Genomic DNA, 11,372 nt, shown 5'->3' with positions numbered 1-11,372 from the left:
ACTCCTTTACAACAACAGCAACAAAATCGAAAATAGAGATGTCAAAGCATAAGATGGCTTCTGGGTATAATTATTGATCAATGTCTTAACCTGAAAAGAGAACAATTAAGGATAATAAAAGGATTATGAAGCATAACTTTAGAAGAAGGCTAATATTGATGTTTTTAGTATTAAAATTTTATCAGAATCTTACTTTAAAAATACCAAAATTAATATATCCTTACAATACATTCTGGTTTATAGGTCAATTACTGTTAAGTGACAACTAAGGGCATCATTTGAATGCCATTCAAATTTGAACCATTAAAATGTATTACTTTCAAACTTCAGCAGGTAATTATGTAGATTTATAAGCTATATTATCAAATAAAAGGAGGAAGATGGAACACCTGCGTGATTCAGAACTCCAAAGATCATAACCTATTCCTAATTAATGACAGATGTTGCAACCTTACAATCCACAACGATGCAATTATTGCAGTCATGGAACTGCCACTGAATCTCATACGTTTGTGTTGATATGTAATTTGAGGTGGAAGAAGATTACATATGGGGCATTTAGGAAGGGACTGAAAGCATTAGGTAATCTGGTAATCAAGAATGAAGATTACTAGGAAATGATGAAAATAATATGAATATTTATATTATTCTATGTATGTATATATCTCTATATATATTATACTCTATTAACTATATATTATTATAATATATATATTATTAATAATATAGTATATATATGACTGGTAACAAAAATGTTCTGTAACAAACCCAGAATTCCAGCTAATAAAAGGAGCCCATAAAAACACCAAAATGTAGAGAGAAAAAGTACTATATTTCAGAGACTGCTGTCTCTCTCTTCAGGTATACCTGAAGAGAGAGACAGCATCGTCTGAAATATAGTACTTTTCTCTCTACATTTTGGTGTTTTTATGGGCTCCTTTTATTAGATATATATATATATATAGATATATATATATATATAATATATACTATATATATATATCATATATATATATGAGTGTTTCTAAATTCTCTTGCATTCGCCAGCTGGTCTCGAAAGTGCAATACGAAAAAATTAAGAATGGCCATGACGTCGTTGACATTCCGAACAGATATTCTGCAGCCTTCAGAGAGCCATAGCGTCACATTCATTCATTTTAATCATAATGTCATCAATGCCTTGTAAGACAATGAAACCACAAACCTTCCATCTGCAACCCTCTTGACTGGTGTTGCTTTAGCTCATTCCTCTGCTGAGAGAATGTCAGTTGCGTAGTTTAGTAGTGCATGTTGGGTGGAATTTACAAGCACTGTTGTCAGCACCGTCTATGACTAACTAATTTACTTGTTGACCAGTATCATAGATAACGTCTACGTGGCTCTACAAATTATGCGTTACTGTGATACGTAGATACTCCTGTACGTAACACACACACACACACACACACACACACATCAAGCAGAGAGAGAGAGAGAGAGATAGAGAGAGAGAGAGAGAGAGAGAGAGAGCATGGTCGGATTTCTTAAATCTTCGAGATGTCATCACTTGCTCCTTTGAAGCTGGTTCTCAGCAATACCTAAATCTGACGTACCGTGCTGTCAAAATGACAAATCACCATGTTAACATGTATATAATCCTAGAATGTATGGTTTCTATTTCTAGTACATAAAGAGAAGATGATAATAAAATATCACAACATTTCAAGCCTAATTTTGTATCTTCTCACACCCTGTTATAATGTCGTTGTGATTGTTACTAAATGAATAAAGGTAGCAAACTTTGTATTCATCGTGATCCAAATGATCAAGGAAAAGCAATAAGAAGTAGAGTGATCGAATAGTAGGAAATCTGATTCACACCTGTATATTCAGATTTTTTCCAGTGAGTTTTGCACTGGCTGTCTTTGTTTAGTATTGAAATTGTGACAAGGAAGTAAATTCAAGAATTATTTCCACTTATATTCCTGGTCATGTTTGCCATCTCTGGTGCTATGTTTTATTTTTACCTTGTGATCAAGTTTCTTAATGCTCTGAGTGTCACCTTGTGTATTGCATCCATGAGATTTTGATGTAATGAAGTATCTGCTTATATTCAGGTTCAACAGGCTACTCTTCCACCTTCTAGTATGGAAATATTGGTATAATGCCATTTCAAGGTTGGAGCAGTCCTGCGTTCTACGTAATTCTATTTTTCGCATGTTAATTTTCTGTTATGATAGGTCTAAATGGTTCTCCTGCTACGTCCAGGAGGGAGCCATTAAACAGCATGCCCTTACAGTGCACCGACAGAACATCATGAGAGACGACATCATCAGGAATGTCAAAATCATCTGAGGAGCTCATAACCCACGGAGTCTGCGCCTCCTAGAAGCGCTTTTTATTCTTGAGCAAAAGCCTCCCCTCAACACCACTCAAGAAGCGTCCCTGATACCAACTTATGAGGAGGACCACACCCCTCCCTCCCAACGAAAGTACCATTGCGCATGAAATGATCAACAGTGGACGTGACGCACATAATAATGAAAATAATACCAGGGGTGACGTCACTCAGGTAGAAGCAAATCGAGAGACTCCCAGTGATATTCCCCGCCTGAGGAGGTCTGTAAGACTCGAGAATGCTCGCCGTATGAGTCACCTTCACAGGAACCAATGAAAACTCAACCTGCCCCAGGGGTTCTTCAGACCATACTCGAGAGCCTGCAACTATAGGATACAAGGAGAAGGACTCGCCAATGGAAATTCTACGTGCTGCTCTAAGAGCAAGAGCCCGTGCTGGCACAAGGCCAGCTTAATCTCAAACAACAACAACCAATGGAATTCAGTCTCTCAGCAGTCATTGCTGGAAAATGTCCTGTAGATCTGGACGAAACGTCGTCGCTTTGGAGAGAGAGAGAGAGAGAGAGAGAGAGAGAGAGAGAGAGAGAGAGAGAGAGAGAGAGAGAGTATTGTATAAGCAATAATAAAAACCAAAATGACTCAACTGAATTTTACCATGCCCTTTGGTGCGTTGCTCGTCAGTCTAAGCAACAGATAGAAAGCTGTCATCAGAAAAATAGAGATGACTGTACAAAATTAATAGTACTGAAGCAGCAACCATTTTTAGCAAAACTTGTCTACGAGAGGGTCTCCTTCCAGAATAATAATAATAATAATAATAATAATAATAATAATAATAATAATAATAATAATAATAATAATAATAATAATAATGAACTAAATATTTGTCTAAATGTGTAGGACTATTAGTAAGCTTCAACTAAACAGAGAATGTCATTATTAGCTAAAATATTAACTGCTTCTGAGCGAAATTTACTATTGCATTTCTATAATATTCCTATAAAGGCGTTCCTTATCAGACTAGTAGATTTTCAGCTCAGTGGAGATGCAAACATAACTGAACAGCACAAAGAGCTCCACTTCGTAACAAGCAAGAAATAATCATTCTTATATGATACTTGATCCACTATTTAGTGGGACCTAACTAAGCTTATGAGGCGACATAACTTTGAACCCAACAGACAAGTGAAGATAAATTGAAAATCTATTGGATATTACTATTCTCAAAGGGACATCCGTTTCTGGCTATTTTGGGTGATCCCATGACCCTGTACCTAAATGTAGTATGTCAATAAATTTGGTTGAATAATCAAGGCACTACGTGTACATGAAAGTAACCCGGTAGAATTTGGACTATGATAATGATAATATTAATAACAGAGTCACAGAAAACGTTCAGCCAAAGATCCTCTGGGAGTATGGTATCAGCGCAGATAGGGTGATACGTGCCAGTAGACCACACTTGACGCTGACTGACAAAATCAAGAAGAAAGTATCACTCACTGGTGTCGCAATACCGTGGGACACCAAAGTACATAAGAAAGAAAGAGAAAAGATTGATATGTATCAAGACCTTAAAACAGAAATCAGAAGGATATGGGATATGCTAGTGGAAATTGTATCCATAATTACAGGAACACTAGGCACAATCCCAAGATCCCTGAAAAGATCTCTGGTAAAACTAGATGCCTATGTAGCTATTAGAAACCGTGCACATAGTGAGAAATGTGATGGACTCATAAAGAGGCAGGATACAACCCGAAACCCCACATTATAAATACCACCCAGTCCAATAGGATAACTGGGATTGAGAGAAAAAAAAATCAATAATAATAATGACAGTTTATACATGATATATTTCGTAGTTTATTCTTTACGAAGGTCATAAAGATGGAAAAAAACAATGTGATAAAATGATCGCCCCAACTCTGGCTGCTTACCTGGTTCTTTGAGATATTTTGTGGAACTTATGGTTCAGAGAACCGAAAGATCCACAGAACCTAGGCTTCTAGACATGGCATTTACTCTGATCTCTTTTCCTTTAACTGATAATACCTCAAAGCATATCTAAAGTAAGTTCTCCGCCTATCTCATCGAAATTATCTATGATATTCTGTTTTGCTGTCGTTATTTTTTACCATACGATGAAAGCATTTTCTTGGTGCTCGAATCCAACAAATGCTTTGAAGACGCCGGAAAGTCGAGGGTCAAGTAATGTATTCTGTCTTTTAATTTGTGCCTAAGCCTTTAAACCAGTTTCTTTTTGAGTTACATCCTTGTCACCATTTTGGAAAATAGGTCAGTAGCTTTCCTGTTTTGGTTAGTCATTGAAGGCTATGTAGTATGTATGTATATATATATATATATATATATATATATATATATATATATATATATATATTATATATATATATGTAAGTATATATATATATATATATATATATATATATCTGACCGTGATTAACGCGGAGACGATCAACCAAATCAGATACAAAAACAGAGTGTAGGCTGAAGGCCAAATACAAGTTAGGGGAAGAATCGTCAGGAAACTCAGAGTTGAATTTACAGTGGAAAGTATTTACAACTTAACGTTGTTTTACTGATTTCAAGGCGCCAATAAGGACGCTAATGACCCTCACATGGGACCAAATACTGGAATGATTACCGGGAACAATGGGCACGTGTCCAGGGCGCGTGTGATGATTTGCAGCGTGAAATTTCTGGGCCCACAGCAGAGGAACAGGGAAAAATCTACCTTCACAGCAGGAATTTGCAGTAGACTTTTCCAACCTGAGATATTGCTTCATAGGAGTGCAGGCCAAGGGAGTCGACTTCTTCAGGGCGTTAGTAAGGGCAAGGAGCTGCCACGCGGGGACACAGACCCGGGAGTCGAAAGGGGGAGGGTGGAGGAGCTCGTGAGGCTTTGGGTTCTTAACTCGGGAGCCGCTGGGAAAGAAGTGAGGGCGTTACGCAGTGCTCTCTCCAGCCAGTTTCATTAATTCGGTCTTGCCTGACATTGTCTTAATTGGTGGATTTTAGGAACCAACATCCCGATGAATCTGCAAAAATACAGAGAGCGGCAGCGAGAAAAAGGAACAAAAGACGGATGGGATGCGTAAGAAAAAGAGAGAAAAGGAGAATCAGGGGCATGTGCTCTATGAAACATTACTTCAAATGGGAAGCTAAGGGGGATTCTTAATACACACACACACACACACACGCACATGCACACACACACACACACACACACACACACAACATATATATATATATATATATTATATAGTATATATATATATATATATATATATATATATATAATATATATATGTATGTATGTATGTATGTATTCATATATACACGTATATATGGCATACTACAACACTGTCTACAAAAAAATCCTTGACCGGGTGATAAAGCTTTGCACTAGCAGTTAGACACGCCTGTGCTCACCTCAAACACACCCACACGCAAAAAGTGGAGTTTGAAAAAACTCGCAAAACCAAGAGGGAAATCTCCGTGACGCTTCTTACTAAGGCAACAGCAAAGGCCGAGCGTTAAGCATCTTGGGTGGCTCGTGAGGTGCGCGCAGAAGAACCGCTGCTAATAAATTTTTCACCGCCCTCTGTAAGTCATGCGATGCATAGTTTCCACCGCGCCAACCTTGTACGAATGTTTATGAGAGGAGGCTAATCTATGAGTGGATGCGATTTAAGAGAAGCCTCGAACGAGCTCTGTAATAGGTCCTGAGTAGTGGAATATTTGCGATTTGCTTCATGCCGGGTAGATGAATGGGCCCTTATAGGATAAGATGTTTGTCAAATACATATGGTAACGTTAAACATTCACGTCTCTTGAATAATTAATGAAAGACAAGCAGCGGTTTTTCGTGGAAATGGTGACAAGGGGGCCCTCTTTCTCTCTCTCTCTCCTGAGTTACATCTCAGAGGGTGCTCTAACCTGTTGATGTAGTCCGTTAAACCTGAAAAATAAAAGTAAAACCAAACGAAAGGTTAGAAATAAGGACGGCACAACAAATTTCTTTTGATCATGTGGAAAGGAAGTACAAAGTTGCGCAATAATAATAATAATGTAAAAATGAGCTCTTCCGAGCACGCTGGCGGTTAGAATTCCCAATTTTGAATAACAAAGATACATTCTCACTTTGCTTTACTTTCTTAACATTACTATTCACGAATTCCTAAGTTTGTAGCCCTATGGCACATTGAAATCCTTCTGAAATTAAAATTCAAGCTTGTTATTCGCTCCTTACTCTTCATATTTACTCGCTTCTCAACCTACATATTTACGAAGGAAAATACGGAAAAACATTGTGTGTGCTCGAGCTCGTTTTTTTTTTTTCTTTTTTTAATGGAGCTTTAAATTTATTCAATGTTTATTCTGTTATTAGCTTTATTGCCACTCATAGCAAGTTACCTTTTGCACTCAGTAGACAAAATGTTAGAGCTACAAAGATTAAGAAATTCAGAGACTTAAGGGGAAACCTAAAAGATTTGAGTAAACTAAGGATAAAAATTAAGAGAGATATTTAAACATGTTCAAGTTGGTATTGAGGAGGAATAAGTATGAGAGTAGAACTAAGTGTTGTTAAATTTAAACGAAAAGAGTAATGAATTGATTATGAGATCCTTTTACAAGAATATAAAAAGGAAATCAGAGTATATTCTAGACAACAAACTATGAAATGATGAAATGAAAACCAAGATTGTAGACAATGCTAAGGGTCGTTTAAGTGTGAAATCTAGATCATATTTATATCAAAATCAAATTAAATTTAGAAGTTGTATGATGAAAATATGATCCAGTAAAAGGAAAACTTACGGTGTATTTCAAGTGTAAATTTTAAAATGAATTACGGAAGAAAACCAGAAGAAACACTTCCCTGGTGACAGAAAGAACAACTGAGAAAAATGAGCAAAGTGAAAGCGACATTCGGTAGGAGAATTCAGAAATAACTTCAGCACATGTTAAAGCCATTAAATGCCGTTAATATAAGCGATATGAGTTGAAATCACGACATCCTTTTCTCTCTTCATAAAAGGATAATAAAAAAAAATATATTGGGGAGAAAGTTGGGATAACGAGAGAAAAAGATTACGCAGAAGAACATAAAGGAGAATTTGTATTAGAACATGACGAAGGTTATGATACACCGGCTGGGAGAGGCAGAAAAATAGATAAAAATATCAGAAACGTAGTTCCCGCTAATAATTAAGTGAACCATAAGGAAATGGTGGTATAACAGCAAAGGAGATGGAGAAAAAAAAAAAAAACTTCCTGAAATTTTTTCTTTTCGCAAGAGATATGATGAGAAGAAATTAGAGAGAGTAATGAATGGAAAATGAAGAACATTGGCAATCAAGAGGAGAAAATAAGAAAAACTTGGAGATATACTTCGATAAAACAAAAGAAAATTTCTTGCAATGACACTATGCTGAAATTAAGGATGATATTATTATTATTATTATTATTATTATTATTATTATTATTATTATTATTATTATTATTATTATTATTATTAAAAATACTCATAGTAGCATGAGTCTTGAAATGGAGAAACAAACCCACAGTTATGTAAATGTACACATATTTAAAGATAAATCTGTACCGAAAGCTTTCGGGAATTTCTTCGAATAGGGGAACAGAACAGATTTCCGAAAGCTCTCTGTACACATTCATCTTTAAATATATGTGCATATTATTATTATTATTATTATTATTGTTGTTGTTGTTGTTGTTGTTGTTAAAAATTTTCTCTCATATTGGAAAGGCACTCAGAAAAAGGCAGCAAAAAAAAAGAGTAATAAAGACAAACCCAATCATCTTTAACAGATTGATAAGAGGAAATCAAAATAAACACCCATAAAAATAAAGAGGACCTATACAGAGACGCGGTCACGAAGTGCGTTCTCTTCGAAATAACAGGTAAAAGACAGGTAGGAGAAGACAGCAAACGGGACTGGGACAGGAGGTGGTGAGTATTTATGAGGATGGTGAGGTTGTTTAGACAGTCAGGGACTCGAGTTCGTGGTTGTCCTGTCACTCAGACGGACCAACACCAACACCTGACACCACCGCAGCAGTTAGGGAATCCGGGGAAGTTTCCTCTGAGGGGTAAGTGTTGGTGTTGACCAGATGTTTATAACGATGATAATAATAACGTTAACGATAGTTTTGGTAATGGATGTCATGATGTCTTTATCTTACTTTTAATGATTAGGAAAGCAATTTTGATGACAACATGAGCAGGAGGAGGAGTATGTTGTGTAGACCAAATTCTGAAATAATAATTAGTAATAATAATAGGTTTGGTAATGGCTGTCACGACGCCTTTATCTTACGAGTACAATTATATAATTACTTTTAATAATTAGGAAAGTAATATTAATGCAAAGAGGAGTAGTATGTTTTGTTGACCAAATTTTATGATAATAATAATAATAATATAATAATAATAATAATAATAATAATAATAATAATAATAATAATAATAATATTTCGGAAGGAGACCCTCTCGTAGACATGTTTTGTTAAAAATAACTGCTGCTTCAGCACTATTAATCTTATAAAGAGTCTTCTCTATCTTTCTGATGACGGCTTTCTCGTTGTTGCTTAGACTGGCGAGCAAAGCACCAAAGGGCATGGTAAAATTCGGTTGAGTCATTTGATTTATTATTGCTTATACAATTCTCTCTCTCTCTCTCTCTCTCTCTCTCTCTCTCTCTCTAACGCGACGTTTCCTCCTGATCGACAGGACATTATCAAGCGATAACTGCTGAGGGACTGAATTCCAGTGGCGAGTCCTTCTCCTTTTATCGTGGTGTTGCGAGCTCTCCAGTACGGTCAGAGCACTTCTCCGGTCGGTCGAGTTTTTATTGGTTCCCGGGAAGGTGACTCATACGGCGGGCGTTGACTAGTCTTGCAGACCTTCTCAGGTAGGGGGTATCACCGGGAACCTCTTGATTGGGCTTCTACCTGCGTGACGTCACCCCTGGTATTATTCTCATGGTCCGGTGTTCGTTCCATGCGCGCTGGTACTTTCGTTAGGGGAGAGGGTGTGGTCCTCCTCACACACGTTGGTATCAGGAACGCTTCTTGGGTGTATTGAGGGAGGCTTTTCTTCGAGGATGAGCAGCGCTTCTAGGAGACGCAGACGTCGTGGTCAGGTGCTCTCCCGATGATCTTAGTATTCCTGACGATGTCGTCTCTCGTGATGTTTCTGCGGTGTACTGCAAGGGCGTGCTGCCTAATGGCGCCCTCCTGGGCGTGGCAGGAAATCCTTTTGACAGGCGCATCGTCGTCATGCCGATGTAAATCCCAGGGCATCCTTGGGCGGGGCATACGTATCGGTAGACGACGTTGGACTGCTTCAGGGGGTCTCTGCCGGTGGGGTGCCGGGGGATGGGTTGTTCTTCATCAGGAGGTCTTTCGTACGCCGATTCTTGTAGTAAATAATGAGAAACCAGAGAAACCGAGAAACTCGAGCCGCCCCTTGACAAGTGGTACATGACGGAGGAAGAGAGAAGGAACATTCCGCCCCCGGAGGATATCAAACTTTTCTATAAAGCCTTCATGCACCACCAATACAAGGAAGAAGAAGCAGCCATGAAGAAAATAATAGAGGAACACGTCCGCCCCATGGAGGAAGGAAAGAGAGTGTCCCTCATTATTTACTACAAGAATCGGCATACGAAAGACCTCCTGATGAAGAACAACCCCTCCCCACCGGCAGGAGACCCCCTGAAGCAGTCCAACGTCGTCTACCGATACGTATGCCCCGCCCAAGGATGCCCTGGATTTACAAATCGGCATGACGACGATGCGCCTGTCAAAAAGGATTTTCCTGCCACGCCCAGGAGGGCGCCATTAGGCAGCACGCCCTTGCAGTACACCGCAGAAACATCACGAGAGACGACATCGTCAGGAATACTAAGATCATCGGGAGAGCACCTGACCCACGACGTCTGCGTCTCCTAGAAGCGCTGCTCATCCTGGAAGAAAAGCCTCCCCTCAATACCACCCAAGAAGCGTTCCTGATACCGACGTGTGTGAGGAGGACCACACCCCTCTCCCCTAACGAAAGTACCAGCGCGCATGGAACGAACACCGGACATGAGAATAATACCATGGGGTGACGTCACGCAGGTAGAAGCCAATCAAGAGGCTCCCGGTGATACCCCCTACCTGAGAAGGTCTGCAAGACTAGTCAACGCCCGCCGTATGAGTCACCTTCCCGGAACAATAAAAAACTCGACCGACCGGAGAAGTGCTCTGACCGTACTGGAGAGCTCGCAACACCACGATAAAAGGAGAAGGACTCGCCACTGGAATTCAGTCCCTCAGCGGTTATCGCTTGATAATGTCCTGTCGATCAGGAGGAAACGTCGCGTTAGAGAGAGAGAGAGAGAGAGAGAGAGAGAGAGAATTGTATAAGCAATAATAAATCAAATGACTCAACCGAATTTTACCATGCCCTTTGGTGCGTTGCTCGCCAGTCTAAGCAACAACGAGAAAGCCGTCATCAGAAAGATAGAGAAGACTCTTTATAAGATTAATAGTGCTGAAGCAGCAGTTATTTTTAACAATAATAATAATAATAATAATAATAATAATAATAATAACAACAACAACGTCAACGAAAGTTTTGGTAATGGCTTGACCAGGATGCCTTTACCTTACGAATACAACTGGACAGTTACTTTCAATGGTTGAGTATAATGACATCAAAACTTGGGAAAGTAATAATGGCTATATAAAGACAATAAGAATGATTACCTTGAACATGATCTCGGCCACAATCGTGATAACAATTGCGAGCTAATATAATGAGCTTATGGCTTTTGTTCAGCCCAGTACACTAATGCAGTAAGTTTTTCACTGCTCACATATAATTTTCAGTATTGATCATACATGAATACCATTATAGAAGACAATGCATTATTTAAAACGTTACCTTCTATAGTATACCAATGGCAAACGTACTTGCGTGACTTAAAGTAATGTTTGTAGTCAAT

This window comes from Macrobrachium nipponense, chromosome 4 (genome assembly GCF_015104395.2).
Source record: "Macrobrachium nipponense isolate FS-2020 chromosome 4, ASM1510439v2, whole genome shotgun sequence".
Classification (NCBI taxonomy): domain Eukaryota; kingdom Metazoa; phylum Arthropoda; class Malacostraca; order Decapoda; family Palaemonidae; genus Macrobrachium; species Macrobrachium nipponense.
This window is presented reverse-complemented; position numbering follows the sequence as displayed.